Here is a 22,273-nt window from a genome sequence, read left to right as displayed (position 1 = left end):
ACATTATCTCATCTCAATCATTGGGAGATACAATCTAGGAAATTGAGGTTTTTGTGGTGGTGCTTTTTTAAAGAAAAATGGGATTAATTAGAATAATTACTATACGAGGTATTCTAATTCGCATTAACAGAGTTTATGATCCCAATTCTGGATTGACTTTTGGGTTTCTAAATTATTTACTAAAACGAGTCTCTTTAGATAAATACATATATCACAATTCTATTTGAGTAAAGAATTACAAAAGTGATCACACCCACACTGGTCTTTGTGCACACAAACATCTCATCTTGAATCACAATGAAATTACATGTTTTGATGTTTTGAAAAATATGAAGGTCTAAACGTGGAAAGATAGCTTCAAACAATGAACGGATCCTTGCCACTCTCACAATATTTTGTTAAATAAGACGAAGAATATTTTGTATCAAATAAAGCTCTCCCTTAAGAGATCCACTCAAGTAGTAACAACATCTATTTTACAAACCATGTAATCATGGTGTACTTAATGAGAATCATAATTTTTATTTACTTCATATTGAAAACCAGTAAGAAGTTTCCTCATAGTCAACTTCTGGTATTTAATGATACCTTGACCTCAACCAAAAAGAGAAAGCAACCTAGCTGGGAAAGTGTAAACTTGTCTATCAGTATTGCTATTTCTCCAGATATATGCTTACACCTAATGCATATAATATGTAATTGACGGTTTACCAAGTAAGGAACTTGGTTTGTATGCATATAATGTATTTCAAAATCTGTCCATTTTAGTGTATCCCTTGAGTTCCAATTTCCAATCAGTTCTGAATGGACCAAACGATGAATCCCCTTTGGATTGAGTGTCTCCACTTTACAAGAATTAATGTCTCCACTACATAGGTTTGGTAGTCAAGACACTCTACTAAATAACCTGTATTGTTTTGTGTTTATGTAAAAAATTTAAGGTAATGGATCAAGTAAATTTTCATTAAATAATTGTAGAGGTTTCATTAAATTTGATTGGGTTTCGATTTGATTTAGTTTCGTTCCACCTGGTTTCGATTTGATAAATAGGCCGAGTTTTTAGCGAGGGGACTTTTTTACCAGTCATTCAAAGACAATTTTTTTGTCCTCACAATATTTGATCTCAGAACAACCTGTAAAGGAGTAATAATGAGGCTTTAAGCATTCAGGGAGAATTACCACTGGTAGCTACCAAGCTATTAAAATAGGAATAAGTTAAATTATTAACCTAATGACATGGCGTGTTAAAATATGCACCTTGTGTATCACAATAAATGCATACGAATCGTGATGATGTGGGCCAATGACAAAATACACATTCGTTTGAGAATGAATGCAAGCCAAGGCTGGATGAGATGGACCAGTTAGATAATTTTACAGTTATAACTCATCACTAATGTGACGAGACTTGAACTATGCATCGATAAACATGTACTGGAATTATTTGAGAGACCTAGCAGCAAGTCAGTGCCAATCTGATTTTGCAGGGACATGTACTCCTCGGATTCATGCAAACGAAACTAAAAACTGATCACAAATTGTAGAGCCCATCAGGGTGCGTCAGTTCGATCTAATCAAATCGTGGAATAGATGATGAGAGATGGAGAGAGGGAGAAAGGGGAGAAAGCGGAATATTGAAGGAATGAAGGAGAGAGACCAAGAGAGAGGAAGATAGAGCGAGAGAAGGAACATAAAAAGAGAATGAGTAACGGAGAGCGAATGAGTAAGAGGCAAAAAATAGGACGCGATTAAGAAAGAAAGAGACGGAATTTGAGAGAACCGCTGAGAAAGAGAGAGAAAGAAAGAGAGGCTGAAAGGGAAGACAGAGAGAATATGAGGAGTAAAAGAGGGAGTTTGCGGGAAGGAGAGGAAGAAGGGGAGAGAGAGAGGAAGAGAAAGAAAGACAGAACGAGAGACAAAGGAAGATAGAGAGAAAGCGAGAGAGATAGAGAAATGAAGAACGGAAGTGAGATAGAGAAGAGAGAGAGCGAGAAAGAGTATAAGTGAGATTCTAGAGAGGGAGAGCTTTAATTTATTCCACAAACAAACGGGCGCAGGCCGGCGCTTTACAAACATGCAAGATCCCGTTATGGCGAAGGAAAATGGAAACATACTCTCAAGCTGAGAGCCCATAACATTTCAAGAACTTCCTGGGAATAACTTGTTCGATGAAAACAAAGGGCAGTCTCCGGCTAGAGACACCTTATCACAAGGTCAGCCCCTATTATTTATTCTTAGTTTAAGAGGAGCGGCGGCTGTTATTCTTCTTATTTTATTTCAAGTCGGGCAGCATCTGTAGCAGTAGCGCCCCCCACCCGGCATTGTGGGTGACCCCCAGCGGCAGCAGCTGCGGCAACACTTTGGGTTTCCCCTTGGCCGCGGTGGGCTGAGGCAGCAACCATTGCAGTATGCGCCGGAGACGATGCAGCAACGCGCACAAGGGATGGCATACGGGCCCTCAACGCACACTGCAAAAACTCTCAACACTTAGCGAATAAAAATGGAAAAAAACCCACAAGGGAAGGACTCCTGGGAGAGTATTATTATTTACCTGGGGCATTACCGAACGGGTCGCCCACTGCAACCGCGGACAGACTCGCCAGGACAGCGAAAATCAGCAACGCAGCCATGCCCATCCCCTTGGAATTCATTTTCAACCTCCTCTGTTTATCTATCTTTCTATCGGTTCTTCTCTCCGTATGAGCGTGATATTCCAGTGCCAGACAGAGCTCAATTTATAGAACACTATGCCCGGTCAAGTGAACGTCAAGAGGGCGGCTATTGTAGCCGCCAGGATAGACACAATAGATCGTGCTGGTATATTCTAAGTGACATTATCGACGAGCGTTCTAACTGGCCGAGAGGTCTTTGAACAGGTTTGACTATCGAATGCTACGCTGTCCCAATGACCTTATCACCTTTGTAGTTAGTATCTGCCTTAAATAAATATCAGTTAGGTACAAGCCATATCTTCCGGATGAGAAAGCGTTTCCCGATTTGACTCGGAACGGTTGCTGAGAGGTGGGGATAAGAGAGAAATCCCGATATACCTATTATTTCTTCTGAGAGTATTCTAATCTTTAATCAATCTTGCAAGGGCAAATGGTTTGGTTATCAATCTCTGTCGCATAATAAGACAAGTAATAGCGCTCGCCCACTTGGAGTGGTAGTAAAATGGTCGAGAAAACAATAGAGAACTGGGTTTTATTTTCTGGGTAATAAATTACAGTAATATTTATTATGTTGTATGAAGCTTGGACAGGAAGTATCTTCAATGTTGTGTCTTACGACAACATTGAACTTTGATACATTCTAACATCAAAGGGAGAATATCCGTCTAAGAATATATAGAGGTGCTTAACTATAACTTTCGTTTACCAACCCAGCCATGAAAGTTTAAATTTCTCCATCAGAATTGATATTTATATAATTATACTCTTGCATCTGATGCATTCTATATTACATGGAGGGTCTAACAAATACTAAACAATATTTAGGCATATACTGAAAACCAAAATCCATTCCCTCTTGTAGATTCTTTGACTGCCAAATTTAAAACGGTGTGCAGTCGGGGAAATTATGACTCTCTACATTGAATGTCTTAACATCATTTGTATCCATGTGTCAACTACATAAATTTGGCAGTTGAGATGATCTACGAGACCTGCATTATAATGTGTATATCTGAATGGTTTAAGGTGCTAAGTCCTCATTCCTGATGCTGGGTTAGTATAAGACCTGCAGTTTTTCTTTCATTATCCCATTATGTTCCAATGTTCTTATAGAATATATTGATAACCCAATAAGACATTAATAATGGACATAAAAATCATATACTTCAAACCTTCATCCTATATTTTTTTTGGGTTCTGGGATGATGGAGGCTCAACCAATAAACTCTTCCAGAGGCACTAAACTGTTTTGATAACAGGGGAAAAACTAAAAGATCGGACGATTATTTTACATTTTTTAGAATTGAATGTGCTCAGCATCCTGTCCATCGATGAGCCCCTTTAAGCATATCCATGTTGTTCAGTACATTGTAAATATTATCTTCTTGATTTCTTGATTAGTGACGATTGAAATCAAGGACGATCTTATCACCATTCGACTACCGGCCTAATAGGATGGTCGTCTCAAGTAAGAACTTGCAAGATAAGGCTAGATTGATAGAAAATTAAATCAATATCAGCACATATATGGGAAGGAGAAAAGGTTTAATGATTTATAAGCGGATACGTCTACAGGAATGATATCTGAGCTGTTTCAGGAGTTTCTATTGATGAACCAAGAAACAACAAATTTGATCCAAGTAGGCGTGACATTTTTGTCTTCCTCTGGTTTTCGTTCTCAGACCTGTCTTGATTTTTGAATTTTACTTGTGTGATATCGACTCATTATATCAATGACATTACTTCCTAGTAATCTATGATTTGATAACCCAATCCTCACATACCTCAGCATATCCCATATATTTAAATTTTGTTAATGATGGAGGACCATTCAACAGGGCAAGCCCAGAATCGTCATCAACGGCGGCGGAGCCCGAGCCAACGTGGCTCCAAGCTGTACACTTACGCCACCGAATTCCTCATTACAGTAAGCTTTTCCTCAACCTTTGTGTGGTGCTCATTGACCGAGAGAGAAGAGAGAGAGAGAGCTGTTGATAGAGAAAGAGATACACAAATAGAATCTGAGTACTATGGAGAGACATAAATAGAAAGGGCGAGAGAGATGGACAAATAAAGATAGATAGATAGATAGATACATAGATAGATAGATAGATAGATAGATAGAAAGATAGAAAGATAGATAGATAGACAGACAGACAGATAGATAGATAAATAGATAGATAGATAAATAGATAGATAGATAAATAGATAGATAGATAAATAGACAGAAAGATAGAAAGATAGGTAGATAGATAGATAGATAGATAGACAGACAGACAGATAGATAGATAAATAGATAGATAGATCGATGGATAGATAGATAGATGGATAGATAGATAAATAGATAGATAGATAAGCCAATAAATAGATAGATAGGGAGCAAGAGAGAGAGTGAGGCCGAGAGAGCGACAGACACCGCGAGAGACAGAGAGACAGAGAGACAGAGAGACAGAGAGAAAGACAGAAAGACAGAAAGACAGAAAGACAGAGAAGGAGAGACTGAGAGACAGAGAGAAAGACAGAATGAGAAGGAGAGACTGAGAGCGAGAGAAAGAGAGAGGAAGCATGAATCTTAAGAGTCGTGTGCTTAGTTTTGTTGCTGCTTTTGGTACTCCTAAGAACCCTTTTGTGTCTTTTATCAATCAATTTAGTTACCACTACAAAAAGTTTTTTAGGGATGTGTAACTACTCTGAAATTAAGCCCTTCAATCTAGCTAGACTCGAGCTTCTACGAAACCTTGGCAAGGGGGTGTTGGCTATTCGTTGTCTTATTATACAACGGAAACAGTTGGGCTAGGAATCGACGTGAAAATACTGTTTTTTTTCAGATTGGAGCCACTAAAGGCATACACCGTGTACCATTTTCCTATCATGCTGAACCTCACGCTGCGATACAATATCATTACTTTACGAAGGAATATCCAGATTCGCAATTTATTCACATTCCATCACAGTCGCCGGGGTCAGACGTTGGGTCTGCTTCTCTTAATCTGACTGGGTATTGTCATCCGGCAGGTTGTTTGGTTGTCTGGTGTTTTCTTTTACGAGTTAAACTGCTTTTACAATGTCACGAGGGATACTTAGAAAATCCGTGGGATTTGAGGTCTATGTTACTTTACCCGTCCAACGTGGTAATAGAAAAAGACATACTAGACTAGAAGACAAAGGCACATGCTGTTATTGAGAATGGGATAGGTGTTCAGACTGGAGCGCATAGAAAAAGGATACCTCCCTTATGATGGCTGTTCGGCCACTGAAAAGGCTAATCAATAATGCCACTTTAAAAACGTCAGCAAGTTCAATTTGGACTTTGCTGGCGGCTAATAGCCGCCCTGATAAATAGCGCACTTTCTTTAGCTTCTGGGCATGTTCATAGAGAGAGAGAGAAAGAGCGAGAGAGAGAGAGAGAAACAGCGAGAGAGAGAGAGAGAGAGAGAGAGAGAGAGAGAGAGAGAGAGAGAGAGAGAGAGAGAGAGAGAGAGAGAGAGAGAGAGAGAGAGAGAGAGAGAGAGAGAGAGCGAGAGAGAGAGAGAGAGAGAGAGAGAGAGAGAGCGAGAGAGAGAGAGAGAGAGAGAGAGAGAGAGAGAGAGAGAGAGAGAGAGAGAGAGAGAGAGAGAGAGAGAGAGAGAGCGAGAGAGAGAGCGAGAGAGAGCGAGAGAGAGAGAGAGAGAGAGAGAGAGAGAGAGAGAGAGAGAGAGAGAGAGAGAGAGAGAGAGAGAGAGAGAGAGAGAGAGAGAGAGAGAGAGAGAGAGAGCGAGAGAGAGAGAGAGAGAGAGAGAGAGAGAGAGAGAGAGAGAGAGAGAGAGAGAGAGAGAGAGAGAGAGAGAGAGAGAGAGAGAGAGAGAGAGAGAGAGAGAGAGAGAGAGAGAGAGAGAGAGAGAGAGAGAGAGAGAGAGAGAGAGAATGAACTCCAAAGGCATGGGCATAGCTGTCATGCTAATCTTGGTAGTCCTGGCAAATCTGTCGGTGATTGCAGTTGGAGGGCCATTCGCTAATAGCCCAGGTGATTAGAATTCTCTCACAACTCCTTCCCTTGCGTATTATTTCTTAACGTTTGAGGCTCTGGTTTTTGCAGTGTGCGTACGGCCACCATATGCGCGATCTTGTTTACGTTGTTGCGCAGTCTCCGGCCAAGTATGCCGCACTTGCTGTGCCGACTCTCCAATAGGGTCCCCTCCATGTTGTGCCCGCTGTTGTCGCTGGGGTGCCCCTTCCCCCACAGGGCGCTACTGCTACAAATGCTGCTCATGATCACCTCTCTGTATGCTTAGTATCTTGTCTGTCGTCCAAGTATGTTTGAGTTGGAAAAATAAGAGAAACAAAGGGTGGAGTTATGGAGTTATTTTCAATGTTTTCTTGAGAGACGTCTGTAACGTCAGCTTTTATAGTTGACTCCCCATTTGATATCGTGCATCGAGTGTGCTGAGCGAAAAATGAGGGCCAACACAGGTCGAGGAAGAAGGTAGAGTGGGAGAAGAGAAAAGCAGAACAAGAAGAAGAGGAAGGCCGAGGGGACAAAGAGAGAGTTAAAGATCCATTGATTCTCGGAAGAAGATTTCTCGTACATGGGTTGGTATTTAGAATAAAACACAGCAATTGACTACTGTTTTACTTGACCCCAGCCGTTCTAACACCTATATCAAGATTCAATCCTAGCCAGTTAAATGTTTTTTATCTAGGTTGAATCCTAGCCATCTAATGGGCATAAGATATTTGTCAATTGGCTTCTATAGAGTCTTACAGACCCTGTTGGCCCATGGTGTGTCCATCTAGGCTTCTGACGGTATTCTAAGTTCTGACTCCTCAATACCGTCTGATACTCCTCAAGGGGGAGAGAAAGGTTGAGCTTGCTTCAGATAGAAATGAATCGTGATCCGGGGACCAGCTTTGTGGGAGTATCAGCTAGTTTATGGTCGCTGCTGATGAACTTTATATGAAATTTATTTGGCTGCAACCTTTTCCCTCACAAAGTTAAAGTCTATCTCTATATGTTTTGTCCTTGCATGGAGCACAGGATTTGCTCCCAATAATGTTGATCCAAGGCCATCATAACCTGAGTTTCCTTCTGCAGATACTGCAGCCAAATTATCTCCGAGGCCCATTGACTTCAACTCAATGTAAATATTTTGGTAAATTTACCTTATGAAGTCTACACTGAATTGCATCCACCCATGTAACTCGGTAAACTAATGACCAGTATATTATCAAAACCAGTTTAAATAATTTTCAGAGAGTTTTTGTATCAGTTGGAAATAGAAAACCATCTTATACATGTACACATCAACTATGCCCTTTGAATGCACCGACACAGTGAACTTTAAAGCTAAGGTCAATGGGTCAGATCAACAAAACTTGGGTCCAAATTTGGATGGTGAACTATACGTTTCATTAGTAATAGTTGCTATATTTCTAGATAAATTTTAATATGCTTGGTCAATCAGAAACCTTGACCAAAATATGACTTCAGTTTACAGGTAAGGTTGACTGATTTAACTTAATATTTTCTACAGTAATACACATTCAATCAAATATTCATATTAGGAAGCAGTTTCTATATTATAAATGAATAATCAAATAGTGCACTGGCGAAACTATATGGATAACATGTACGAAATTGAGGCAAATTAAATATCATCACATAAATGCATTTTATTTTTTACTCAACCATACATGAATCAATGGTAGCATTATTGAGTGCTTGATAAATATTAAATTAATGAGATTTTTCAAATTGAAAGTATGACGATATAAATAAGCTTTGCATAATATTAGTTTCTGACAACTATTTGAGAATGTTAATAGTTGCTATATTTCTAGACGAGCATCTACAAGTTGACGGTTTACCATGATACCTTGTTATTATTTATCATATTTATTGTCTTCTTTACCTGGGCAATATCATGTTGTTTTATAGAGGTCAGAGGTTCTCTATAATTCTGAAAATTACCCTACCGTAGGGTTGTACTAGTAAGAGAAACCAAATGGAAAGAAAGCTTAGTCTTCTCACTTGAATTCGTATCTTTTGTGCATTTAATGCTGCCAACTACTTCAAATCTGAATTCTTTTTAAGAAAGATAGACAATGCCTTCAAGTTTTTTCTCCATTGTGATCGTGTAGCACGAGGCAACCTAGAGAAGACAAAGAATCAAGAATTCATTATTCATTCCTGGTATGCCTAGGTTTCTTTTATCTTTGAGTACTGATTTCAGGTTGTTCAAGATAAAGTTGAAAGAAGCATATGATGAAGGAACATTTAAGGGAAAAAGGAGAGGTGAATATCTGAGGGTTAATCATCAAAAGGTGCATAATTTTCACGGGTCCCTGAAAAAAGAGAATTGTTTTTGATTTACAAAGATGTGAGAAACATATAAAACAAAATGAGACAAAGTTGCAGATTGAAGATAGAATGAAAGAAAGGGTATTGGATAAGCGAGACAGATAAACCTGAGATCTAGTGAGCTGTATTCTACATCATATTGAATGGATGTCTCATTGAGTACGGAGTTTCCTAAATGTACTTTGACTTGCATACATATCATAGTAAACACAAAATTTCAAATACATGACATCTATTGGTGATAACACATGAGAATTATTGATATATATTGGTGAGTTTATTACTTGAACTATCACAAAAGTTTAGAGGATTATGGACTGCATGGGCTATGTGGTATATGGAAAGAAAGCCAGTGCGGGTTTTGTGAAGTTGTAGGACTCGCACATCTGATATAAAATATGGGGACTAAGAATGTCAAAGTCTTCGACAAATTATAATTATTTTATATCAAGTGTATTCCCTTTGACCAAGGTTTTTATCTTGCAGTGCATTAAAATTAGGTTTGGAATTTCAAAATCTATGGGTCAGATATCCCGATACAAGAATAAGGAACTAGCCCAAAGCTATATAAAGTGATGTGTGTTGATTCCCTTCACTATTCTACACTATCTACTTATAAAATGGTGTAGTCAAGAGTAACACATGCTACAAAATTTGAGACATCCCAATTCATCCCCCCTAAGGCATATCCTAGTCAGTATAAATTAACCGAGTTGCTTCTTTAATCTTCAAGAGACGATACTTTTCCAACGCGTACATTAAGAATGTTTTTGATAATTGTTGATCAAGGTTATATCCTGCCTAGTCAGCATCAGTAAAGGCATTTTTGATAAATCTCAATAATTATGAAGATGTGAACCAAATAAAATAGTGTCTTTTAAAGAACATTATGTTCTATACAGATTAATATAATGTATTCCTTATAGCTCATGTGATATGCTCATAATGAGGTCCACTAATACATGTTTGGGCTCAGTAAATTATGACAAGATCATAATATGGTGATTACTAGTTTTAAAGATACTCAAAATAACATCCAACTACCTAGATAGAATACCATTAAGGATACATTGTGGGGGATCTTTAGTGAAAAAAACAGTAAATTGATACATTTGAACCTTTCAATGGTATTATACCTGACTATCTATCAGGTTGATTCATGTCCTGATTGTACAAGTATTTTTTCAACTTTTTCTATGACTCACTAATAACCCAAAAAATAGGGGTGAATTTTGCAGTTTTATAATCCCTTATGGTTGTTGCTTTTTAGCTTATACAGTAAAATTTATAAAAACCCAACTTATGATATGTAGTGACAAATATACATATCATTTAAGGGAAACTAGTAAGGTAATTCAGTTAGTAATTTACTTGAAAATTTTGACCCTGATTAGAGCTATTTTTCTATTTAATGAAGATTAAATCACCGTAATCATTTGAAGAGTTTATGATGTAATACGACCTGCCAGGATCGGTCAGCTCGTATTACGCCACAGGAATCGATGAGTAGGTTTGTGAGTTATAGGGCTCACTCGCCGAGGCCCTACCTGTAGGTACCGCGGTGATAGATCGCCGGTCTTCGGAAGTTTGATTCGCCGGTGGTGCCGTTTCAGCTGGGGGCCTCGGAACCCGTGTGGCGGGTTCCCTTGGTGGAGGAGGAGGTAAAGGTACCTCTTCGTTCTCTACCTGATCTGCGTGCAGTCGTTCGCCTAAGGGATCCCCTAGTAGAGGATCATCTATGATGAGATCATGGTCATGATCGTCATCGCGTTCGAGATAGTCGGTATCCCGACACTGGGCTCGCGTACGAACCATGCTATGATCAACCATCCACAACCTAAAGTTTTCTAGGGGTATGCACGTGATGGATGATATGATATGACGTGTATAATGCGGATGAGTTTCAAAATATGACGTGCGTAATTCAATAAAATTTCTGATGATATGCTACCGACCGTGTTAAGCGAAAGCTAACACGACTGGCTCTGATACCAATATGATGTAATACGACCTGCCGGGATCGGTCGGCTCGTATTGCACCACAGGAATCGATGAGTAGGTTTGTGAGTTATACGAACGTATGCCGATGAATGAAATCATCGAATGAGCAATTAATCGGTCTTCCACAGATGGGGAAGAAGATCCTCGTCGATCAAAGGGAAGACATTGATCCTAGATCAAACTCCCAATGACCCTGATGACCAACTAGATGTCTAAGATGAGAGGGCCGTTTGACTGCCCAAAAGGAGTTCGTCGTCCAAGCCGGTAATTAACCCTTTACCACAAAGAAGACCCTTCCTCTGGATGATGGTGGCTATCCTATCAACGAGATGATGTAAATGGGCAGCGGACGAGATAGGGGAAGACGAGACTGTAGCAAGTAATGATACTGGTATTAAGGGAGGGGAGACGAGTGGGTACCTGATTCGTCACTAGTCCACGGCACAATCAATGTGTAATTCCCAAGTTGATGTGGATCGGTGGTAGTCCACGAAGAGGAGCCTCACGGTCGGTGACGGACGATGAGTCTGGAAGAGATCGCAGGGCCGGTGGATGACTGGAGCACAACGAGCAGACAGAGGCTCCCACACGGAGGGGAGGGAGCACACGGGATACAGGCTCGGATAGGCGCCTTCCCGGACTGGCGCGAAAGCGGGCGGATGTGCAGCGTGCGGGCGCTAGCGGGCGTGCGGGCGCTGACGGTCGCGCGGCGCGCGGGCGCTGGCAGTCGTGCGGGGCGAGGGCGCGGGTGAGCGCTCGGCACGCGGCGTGGGAGGTCGCGGACAGGCACACGGGAGCCTGTGCGCACGACCGCGCAGGTGTGGGTCTGCGCGGGGTGCGCGGCCGGAGTTCGAGGCGGGTTGGCAGCGACTCGCGGTTCTGGAGGCAGGCGGACGTGCGGGCGCACGTGTGCGTGACTGCACGAGTGCCGGACGAAACCGTGACTGTCGGCGGAATTGGCCGACGATGGCGGGGAGATGACGGAGACGGAGACCGGGGCGGGGGCATCGGTGGCGGAACGGTGTAGGTGGGGATGGCGGGCTGAGGCGGAGATGGTGTCCTTGAACCTCAAGAGGGGAATTCTTGAGCTATAACCACCCAAGAACCCTCAAAGAAGAGGGGTCTTCTTGACGTTCTTAGAAGCTCCTTGGTGGAATCTTGATATTCCCGTGGAAGGAGAAGTGTTGATGACGTGTCTTGAACCTTAGGCACCTTTGGAGTGATCTCGACGAAGGATTCTTCAGCTCCAGGCGGCGTCGTCTTCTTGAAATCTTTACTCGTTCCGGTGTGATCTCGACGGAACGCTTGGACACGTCGTCACGGAGTGATCTCGACGTGACGACGATGGATCTAACCACGGAGTGGTCTCGACATGGGCGAGGCTAGCCGGACCTCTCTACTCTCTACTCTCTACGATAGTGGAGACACAAGTTGGAATTTTCTTTTCAACAAATGACTCAAATGTTCACTTGGGCATGCTATCCCCTTATATAGTGAGGATAGGTGCCAAGTGAACGTGGGGGGAGGACGGACCGTCGTGAGACGTGGTTCGGCCTCTCCTTACAATTGAAAATAAAAAATGAAAAATAAAAGTAAAAGACGAGAACGAGGCCCACACCGGCCCAGTCCATGAAATCCAAAAACACAAGCAAAACAGAAAAAACAAGTAAGACAAGGATGCTTACGCAGGGTACTTAAACCCCGGTTGGCGAGCATCGGCGCGAGCAGCTCTGCGAGGCTGATGTCGACCGGTCGTCGCGTCTCCTGGATGGTCCCCCATCAGTTTAGAAGGGGGGCTAGAAGAGATGGGAAGAGTAGAAAAGGTAGGGAGCTCTAAATTGACTTCTTTGATATGATAAAAGGATCAAAGGAGTCAAACAAAGGGGTTAAGAAGGAGATTTTGTCTTATTTTATTTTGGGAGGGATTTGGAAACCAAATTCACTAAGGACTATTTGATAAACACACCCTAATCTTCCTACAACTTATGCCTTTTTATAATTTTCTTTCTCATTCTTAATTTGCAATTGGAATAATTAGACCGACTCAATGCTTACTCGTCTTGAACCTTTTAACGACTTGTACATTCCGCTCAATTCTTGTGATTTAGAAACTCAGACCAAAATCAAGAAGAATAATTAAAAGTTTGACTAACACCTAATCCAAATCACACTAAGAGTAAAATACAATGCAGTAAAAAAGTATCAAATACAATTGACCTAGGCTGGTTCCCCTCTTTATATTGCAGTTGTGAAAGATTCCCTTCAAGAATGACCTCACCAACTCAAAATTCTGTTATTATACTTCTGTGAAATGGAAAAAATTACCATTTTAACCTAATCAGTAATTAATTCTTAGCCATCGATGTAGGCTTGTTCTGAACCTACTGTATGAATAGAAAGAGGAGGTCGAGACGAGAAAATATACAAAACAATTGACCTCAATCCAACTTCCGGATCAAAAGTTATTAATAAATGAAATTGACCAGTCTCAGCCGTTGGATCAATTTGTATTTATTTATTTTTATATTTTGAAACACATAATCACGTGTGAATATCCCCGTGGCTGGCGAGTTTTAATTTCTTTTTTGCGCGTCCTCTTTAGGCGTGCCCCATACCCAAACCTTGAAATAAAAGGGTAATAAAAAATGCAGAAATACATTTGAAATAGACTTACCTGTGCATTTTGAATAGGGCTAGCCACTCATATTTGGCCACATCACCTCCCGTAGATGCGCTTTGTGAGCGGAATATAGGCGGTGAACTTACCGCTAGAGGAAGAATTTTTGTTGAACGCATTAAAGCTGTCAGATTCCTTTCCGCTAGCCGAGATGATGCCGCACATCATTGGTAACTCGATTTGCCAGAATTTTGCAGAAAAGTCACTGATTAAATGGGCGCGTGCAAATAGACACCGCCCAAAAACTATTTATGTATATGCCCATCTTCTTTCTCTCTCCTCCATATTTTCCTAGAAACCATTAAAATCCTCATTAATTTGATAAAAAACCTATCATTATTTTTATTGGATCTTTATTCCTGCAATGGACAACCGAGAGCTGCTTTAAGGGTAGAGTTGTAGTAAAAGTTTAAGAAAAACACTTACGACTTGATAAATTGTTTTAAAACTCCTATTTTCCTTATAAATATATTTTTCTAATTAAGGATTCATTACTCCAAAAATAAATTTAAAAAAATCCAATAAAATTCTAGACAAATCTAAAAAATTTAGCATTTCGTCCCCACATTAATTAACATTAAATTTAATTTTTCCATCTGGCATTTCCACTTACATTTTATTAATCCAAGCTTAAATTAATTCCATAAAACTCATAAGTTAAAAGAAAATCAGGAAAAAATCAGAAATTACCTGGAAACATTAAGTACATGTAAATATATGATTACAAACCTGTTTTAAACTCTTTAAATGCATAAACATATGCTAAATACCTGAGTTAATTACATAATTTATGGTATTATCACTTAAGAAATCCTAATCATGGGATTATAAAAGTCTTTGTTTGAGTGAATCCTGGAATTGTCAAGATGGGATCATGAGGTGACATAGGACGGCTACGGAATGGACGACTAAGGAATGGACGACGAAGGAATGGACGACTGGGTTGACGGGACAGACTATGGGTAGATGGACGACTAGGGATGGATCGGATACTGAAGGGATAAAACAGCCACATAAATCACACGGTTGAATTCGGACTTTAAAACCGATGAAAATCTGGTGGTGCAGCTCCGACCCTTATCGAGGGCGGGAGTACTAGCTTCCACCACCGCGACGATGCCTAAGCACCGAAATCAATATCCGAATTAGCGTCGCGAAGAAACACTCGAGAAAAAGAGAGAAGAAGTGGAAATCCAAACCAAATCTAATTCTGAAGGCGGTGCAAACTTCTCGAGAAAACACTAGATGGAGAACACTTTCGACACCAAAGAGTTCAGGCGTACCTCGGCACAGCAGTGCGTGAAGAGGATGCGAGAAATTCCGATTGTGACGAGGCTGAGCGAATCCGGGCGTTGAGCGGCCCACTGGACGAGGAAGATTCTAGGCGTTCCAGGCATTGAATGGCCCTAGTAGAGAGTAGATGTTGTTGTCACAGAGTCAGGCGTAGGCGAATACCGTCGGATGGCGCTCGAAGCGTCGGACGACAATCGGCGCCGCCAGTGTCGAAGTCTTGCAGGGCGGCCTTGGCAGCCCTGGTAGGGGCGGCCTGGGCGACCCTGGTTGGGGCGGCCTGGGCGGCCTTTGGAAGGTGAGAGAGAGAGAGAGTAAGAGAGAGAGAGGATGGAGAGAGAGGATGGAGAGGGAGGATGGAAGGCCGACGTCACGAGGCGGCGGCGGCGGCAACGGCGGCGCTAGGGCTGGCGAGATAGGGAGGTTTGGGCAGTCCTCCAAAAAGAGTTAAACAAAACTCGATTCTTGAAATATGACTGCCTAAGTGTTTCTTGAAAACAATGGCCTTTATATACACGCCTCGGAGGAAAGAGAAAATGACGAGAAATTAGATACGAGAAATTAAAGACGTGCTTCATGTCACGCCAAAGGGCAGTTGTTGATTTGCTTCTGGCGATGTGTCATGACGCGCGTAGGGACGTGCGCGGATGGAGACATGTGTGATGATGGTTGCGGCGTGTTCGTAGCGGAGATGATGACTTCGGTTGACTTCGTCGTTGTGTCCGTAGCGGAGATGTTGGCCTTGGTTGATGGCAGCGGCGCATCCGGTGTCGAAGCATTGGCATCCACGCCACCATGAGGCCTTGTTATAAGATGGGACAACTCAAGGAAGAAGATGTGTGACGAAGGCCATGACCAAGTTACTGAAATACTGGAGAAGAGCTCTCCAACCATATCAAAATGCATCAATTCTAACTCAAATAACCGATTGGGGATTGAGAGTTGACCATACGCCAAGTCATATGAGCAGTAACAAGTGGATCAGGTGGTAGATATAAATGATAACTAATGATAATAGGTTCTTTGACTAGGCCGATCAATGGTGCTATGTGTCTTCTAGAGCACGATGGTATATTGATAATGTTACTTTTTTAGTTCCTTAGTCTGACCCTATTGACATGCTTATTTGCATTATTTAACTATATCTCATGTTATAAAACTGAAGATGATTAAATATATTTTTAGAATGATATTCTGAATTATCAGCATTTCTGTACTCGTAAGGATTTTTCTGACAATAGATTGTGAGAGAATATAATTTTCTCAGTCCTAATATGAATTTGATTAATTTTGTTGACATTAAATTTGTAAATATATTATTTTTACTAAGTTGGAATACATATTGATATGTATTTTTTATCTCTATTTTTTTAATATGGAATTCAAAACTTATTTTTAATATTTTATTTTGTGTTACTATGTATCACCGTTCGATTCATTGAATGTCAACGAATCATAGGAAACAATAATAACTGGTGGCAACCAAACATTTACCTATGCAATTATGGCATTGCGATTAATGATGCGATAATTGCATTGAGTGAATAACGAAATCACTTTTTACTTTTTCAAGTGCATGATGTCATGGACGAATTAAAGAAGGTAGCTCTTGTTTGAAATTTACACATGCATGGATCGAGACAAAAAGTTTTAAAAAGAATAACGATTTTTCCATCTCTTTCTCATAGGAATGGTCAATAATGACCTTTGGGCGACGTGGCAGCATGACACGATGCCATGTGTACACGTTGCATGTACATCTACATGTGGCATACACATTTCAAAATTTTATTGGATGAAAAGGGGAAAGTCGCTGACTTAGTGCACGAGGACATGCCTCCACATCAGTTGTGAGGATGTTAAATGTTAAAGTATAACATATTTAAATAAGATAATAAACTATAACCTATTTTGTCTTTTTTCTTGTGCAGGTACACATGGCAACTCCAAAAAGTGCGAGCGTTGAAGATTAGAGGATGAGGAATCTCAATGATTTGACAGTTCAGCTGAAATGAAAAAGGAGCAAGTGTCAATGTCGATGATGAGGAGAGAGACAAAATCAAGGGCAACAATTACTCCAAATTCAAACTGCGATATCTGATGATCCACATGCCTGATTGACCTGGCACTTTTAACATTGCTTCGTCTTCCTCTCCTGTTTCCATCCATATCTTCTGATCTATAAATAGAGGCCTGGATCACTATGAAATTCATCATGAACTTGCTTCCTACTTATGCGAGTTTTGAGATCCATCAAATGTGTTCTTGGTGTCTTGGCTGCATGAGACGAACCATTAGAGAAGAGGGGAAGCTTACCAGCACTTGTAAATTCCATGATTGTGAGTGTCTTTACCTTATGCTACTCATTCCCAATATGATTAATTAAGTTAATTGTATTTTACTATCACACCTATTACAGAGCCATAAACTCATCTCTATATCTCCACACCATTTACCCACTCGATTATTATCATAGATGACACGCTCTCTACCTTATTCCATTAATGCTTCGTGTAGTTATAATTTAATTTCTTATTTTGTTTGCTAATTCCAAGTTTAGATTATAACTATTACAACCTTTTACTCAGTATCACTATCTCACCTATTGTATGCTCGTCTTTATCTATTATTGTATTGATAATCAATAGTAAGAAAACATAGTCCTTAATCATTCTTGGCTGTGGAGATGATCCGTTCGCATTAATAGCTAAATATTCCTAAGTACTAATAAATATTTTTTTATTAAATAATCTCAAATGCCAACGATGACTTAATCCCTGAAATTGAGATTATTATATATTATAGGACCTCAAAGGCTAGAGAATCATATTTTTTGATTGGGTTAAATCTATCTGGTACTAATCAATCTCTAGGATGACAAAATTATATATTTTGGAATAACATGAAGATTATTGGACTACTAGAGCATTATCTACATAAATATATGGGCTTAGATGGTCACCATGTAAATGATTTGTTGGACATCCAAATTATACCCAAGGTTTAGGGGTTTTTATGAAAGATACCCACTTAGTATAAATAGAGAGAGGCACTGAATGAAATTCGCCTAGGCGATGATGATTTTTGGCCCTGAAATATACCCACTATCTTCTCCTAATAGCTCATATTCTTTCTCGATGTGACTGGGACAGTGTAACAATGATTACGAAGGGTGAACGTAGCTTATGAAGGTGAAGGACAATATTCGATGTGCCAAGGATCACATGAATACATCTCGAGGATCAATGTGACTCCCTTGAGGATTGCATCATGAAGGTAATCCATGCATGGCAATTAGATTTATGTTTTGTTTTGATGCCATTATGATTTTGAAGTCTTCCACTTTAAATTGTTCTGAGTCTTTTGCTTGAACTCAACATTAGAGGCTCCCAGTCAGTGTTTCAGAGAGCATATACGGTAAGACAACATTTGTTTTCTGTAGAGGATATATCCATAGTGCTAGATATTGTACTCAACCGACCATTTGTAGAGATGTTTATCAGCTAAAGTGTCATAATGAGTTAATAAAGGTTGATAGATTGTGTGTGGTCTTGAAAGGTTTATAGATAACCATGTAATATTGATAAAAAGCAACCTATTGTACTTCGACAAAGATAAAATGTTCCATTTTTTTGCTTCGTGAACTCAATACTTGATAAAGAAATGCGCGAGACTAATTTGTAAAAAAATCAGTATGTACTACGCTGACTAATTAGTCAATTTCATAGTCATTTAAAGCTATAATCAAAATATCTGCAATGGAAGTATATACATATATAGAATCATAATAAAAGGACTTTTTAAGAAAATGTATGTGCTTTGGACCCCATATCTTCAATGTATTAAGATAACTTAGAAGGCCACAGATAATGAGAGTGTTTGCAAGTAGATAAACTTCTGAAGTGGATTGATTTGATAAAACTGGGAATTTGGCCATATATGGTATCACTTAAGTCATCATATAGAAAACTATAAGACACATATTTAGCCGATGAGTTTTCCAATCCCTACTTACATCTGGAGAGGGTAGTAATTGAGTTGTAACATTTTTGTGTGAGGACTAAAAGCTTCTAAAAAATAAAATCCTCGATGTTTATTGTCTCACTTTAAGACAACTCATGCTTTATTTTCTGATTGCTGACATTCAGTTTATCTCTCAATTTATCAATGCATTTGCCACCTATGACGTGAAAGTTTAAATTTAGAGCAAATTAAGTCCCTTCTCTTATTTTGTGTTATCATGTAGACTTCATACTTTATTGCTTACATCTAATTCTGATATTTAGACGAAGTTGAGAACAAAGTAGCTACTTCCAGATCGGTTTACTTGCACTGATATAGTAAGATAAAAATGGCAGAGGATGTTTAATGGAGAACATGTAAAGCATTTAGGTTTCGAGAGTTTCAGTTTTGTTGCTATGTATTTGGAGACGGGGGAAATATGCAAGTTTTGGAGATATATATTAGCAAATGTTTTAGCTTTCTAGATGACTCCAACTTCACGGGAGCCATGTAATGTCAAGAGTAGAGCTGGATCCTTACGACTTAGGTTATTTTGATTGAGTTCTGCAGGGATTATGGAAATTTATGAAAACTAGATGAATGCTGATGCAAAGTTTGAGTAGGAAAAGATGTGTGAACATCATAAATAACTGATAGGGGAAAAAATGAATCATTATCGATAAATTTTTGTAGGGGAGATTATGGAAGAATTGTGCGTGGGACATTAGTCATATCAGGGCAATGGTGTTAATTACTGGGTATATGCTTAGGATATGACCCACGTAATCCAGTAATGTTATGTACTTTAGACATTAAGGAGAAAGGAAACAAATCTTCATACAAAATGAAGTGAAGTATATCCCCAAAACATGCATATTCTGATCTCGTTTGTGACTCTGGAATAATTCGATTTATGATTGAACAGAAATTTTTATGGAGATTTTTAAGGACATTTATGCTCATTTGATATATTTGTAGTGCTGAACTAGTGACCACTTTATCCCAAAAGTGTTTGGGGCATAGTGGCAGGGTGAAATAAAGCTAGAGCTATTTCAACTAGATGTATGTGTTTTCTTTCAGCTGTTTTGCTTTGTTATAGGTTGTGTGGGCATGAAACCCTAAGAACCTTTACTTCTGTTTTGTTATCAGTGTGGAGAGATTGATATCATAAGAACAACCTGGTTGTAGATGTTTAGTTTAGGTGAAAAACTGCTTTTCTATACGTGGTAGGAATTCTCTAAAAGTTAACAGCTGGTCACTCCTCCTATAAACTAGGTAAAGTGAAGGGTATTTACTGAAATAATATTTGATTGTAACAGAAGTTTAGAGGCCTAAATCAGATAAAACTGGCTTTGGTCTGCAAATATCAGACTGACTCAATTAAAGGCATTTATTTAACATGTATCAAGTTGAAATAAACAGAAATCTATGAAATCCGGAAATGTTTTCTGGTCACAAATGAAATCAATAGTTAGATTAGTGACAGAAAGTCAAAATGTTTTAATGTTGGCGTATATAGTTAGAAACTGAGGATACCGAAGTCTATAGTGTGAGGTTTTAGTTATTAGGCTGTTTACAGCGGGATTTGGATATTGAAACTTGATACAATAAGTTCCATCCTTAGCTGTTCCATCGAGGAAGATTGGGTGTGACATTTTGTCCTTCAAAAAACAACAAGAGTCATGGTACTCCAAATTATTATCTAGAGCCAAATTATGCAATCAGTAGATAATATTTTGATATTTCTTGGAGAATAAACATGTTATCCATGTATTTTTCAGAAGATGCAACTTTCAAGGACTAAAAGCCAAAATTTTAAGAGATGTGATGTTAACTATTTTAAGATGATGGTTTGCTTTGTATCTTGCTAGATGATTCTATGTGCTTTGATCAATTGTCAGGTGAGGAATATATCCACACTTGGTTTTTGGAGGGATCTGTCAGATTAGTTTGAGCAGTATGGGAATTCGGGATTTTATTTTTTTCATAGGCTTTGTTTCCTGAAGTTACCTCAAAATCTTTCATTGAAATTTTGGCTCTATGAGTAACTTGGGAAAAAATTCACCCCTACGACAGAAATGTATGGTTTCTGCCTCTTGCTCATCCCTATGCACAATTTGAATGTATTCCCCATAATTGATTTTAGTCCCATATGGGAGTTTAGTTCCAGGACTCAGATCCATGAATATCATTAACTTTTTTCCAAATTTGGCACCAAAGTTCAAATTTATTAAAGGATCAGTAAACTTAAGATGATTGATAGGTTTGTTAATGCTAACCACTAATTGTGAATAGTTTGTACAAAGTTATCTTAAGCAAGTTAATATCATAGATGCCTTACTTGCTTGTTCAACGACACTTTAACTGGATCCAAGATTGGTCTAGAATGTGTTAGCTGATCTTGAATATTCATGACACCTTTGTTTATGTTATGAAAATATGGATGAGCTCCAGAACTCTATTGTGACTCATGGAAAATAATATTTTTCTAATATTTTTTAAGGTTCTTTAAACGCATTAGCCTTGTTAATACAAGGAATGATAGTTTCAGACAAAGGCGTTTGGAGGATTTCCAATAATTGTGGATCGATTTTCCTCTAATTGTTGAACATCAGGTTTTCAAAAAGATACTAAAACAATGAAACACATAGGCTGTTAACAATGAGAAGGAAGAAAAAGGAAAGCTGAGATGACACACATATAGTGAAAGGTCATGTTATTTCCACAAGCAGTTATCTTGTACAGAGGTTGTTATTTATCGAAAAATTTAGTAACTGATTATTGTTATTGTTCTTCATTGTCGTTATAAGATCCTTAACAGATATGTATATGTTTAATATATATGTAGATGGACAGGTATATATATCCTACCTAGCTTAAACCTAGCCATACATTCGTCTCTATTTTTGAACTTTAGTTGAATCACCCACAAATCATCTAACAGGTATAGAATATTTGTCAAGCTCTTACTATATATTGTATTTGAATGCATGTGTCTGGCTGGGATGGTGATGGTGTCCTTAGTTTCTGACTCCTCAATACACTGGTATATTATACATTGCAAGTTGTTTGTGTTGCCTGCATGCCCTACTCATTGATCAAAGACCTTATTTTGATGCACGACAAGGTAAAATAAAATGTGATTGTATATGTTTTTAATAGTTTTTATTAAGTATAATCTATATAAATTTAGAGAAATTGATATTTGCTTTTACTCCACTCTAGGTGCTCGACGAAATGCCTGAACGAAATCACGACACTGAATTTTGATGGAATCGAGCTTAATAAATGATT

The 22,273-nt window shown here is 39.1% G+C and overlaps 2 long non-coding RNA genes across 2 annotated transcripts; one reads left to right on the top strand and one right to left on the bottom strand.

Moving 5' to 3' along the window:
- Positions 1-2,009: 2,009 nt before the first annotated feature.
- Positions 2,010-3,250, bottom strand: LOC144707810 (uncharacterized). The gene is made up of 2 exons (XR_013582547.1): positions 2,552-3,250; positions 2,010-2,468 (listed from the first exon to the last, which is right to left on the bottom strand). It is a non-coding gene; the product is annotated as an uncharacterized LOC144707810 (long non-coding RNA).
- A 2,794-nt stretch (positions 3,251-6,044) lies between these two features.
- On the top strand, positions 6,045-7,083 carry LOC144707739 (uncharacterized). Its single transcript, XR_013582532.1, has 2 exons — positions 6,045-6,675; positions 6,748-7,083. It is a non-coding gene; the product is annotated as an uncharacterized LOC144707739 (long non-coding RNA).
- Positions 7,084-22,273: the final 15,190 nt, after the last annotated feature.

This window comes from Wolffia australiana, chromosome 9 (assembly GCF_029677425.1).
Source record: "Wolffia australiana isolate 7733 chromosome 9, ASM2967742v1".
NCBI lineage: Eukaryota > Viridiplantae > Streptophyta > Magnoliopsida > Alismatales > Araceae > Wolffia > Wolffia australiana.
Note: the sequence above shows the minus strand (reverse complement) of the source record. Positions and strands in the feature narration are given on the sequence as shown.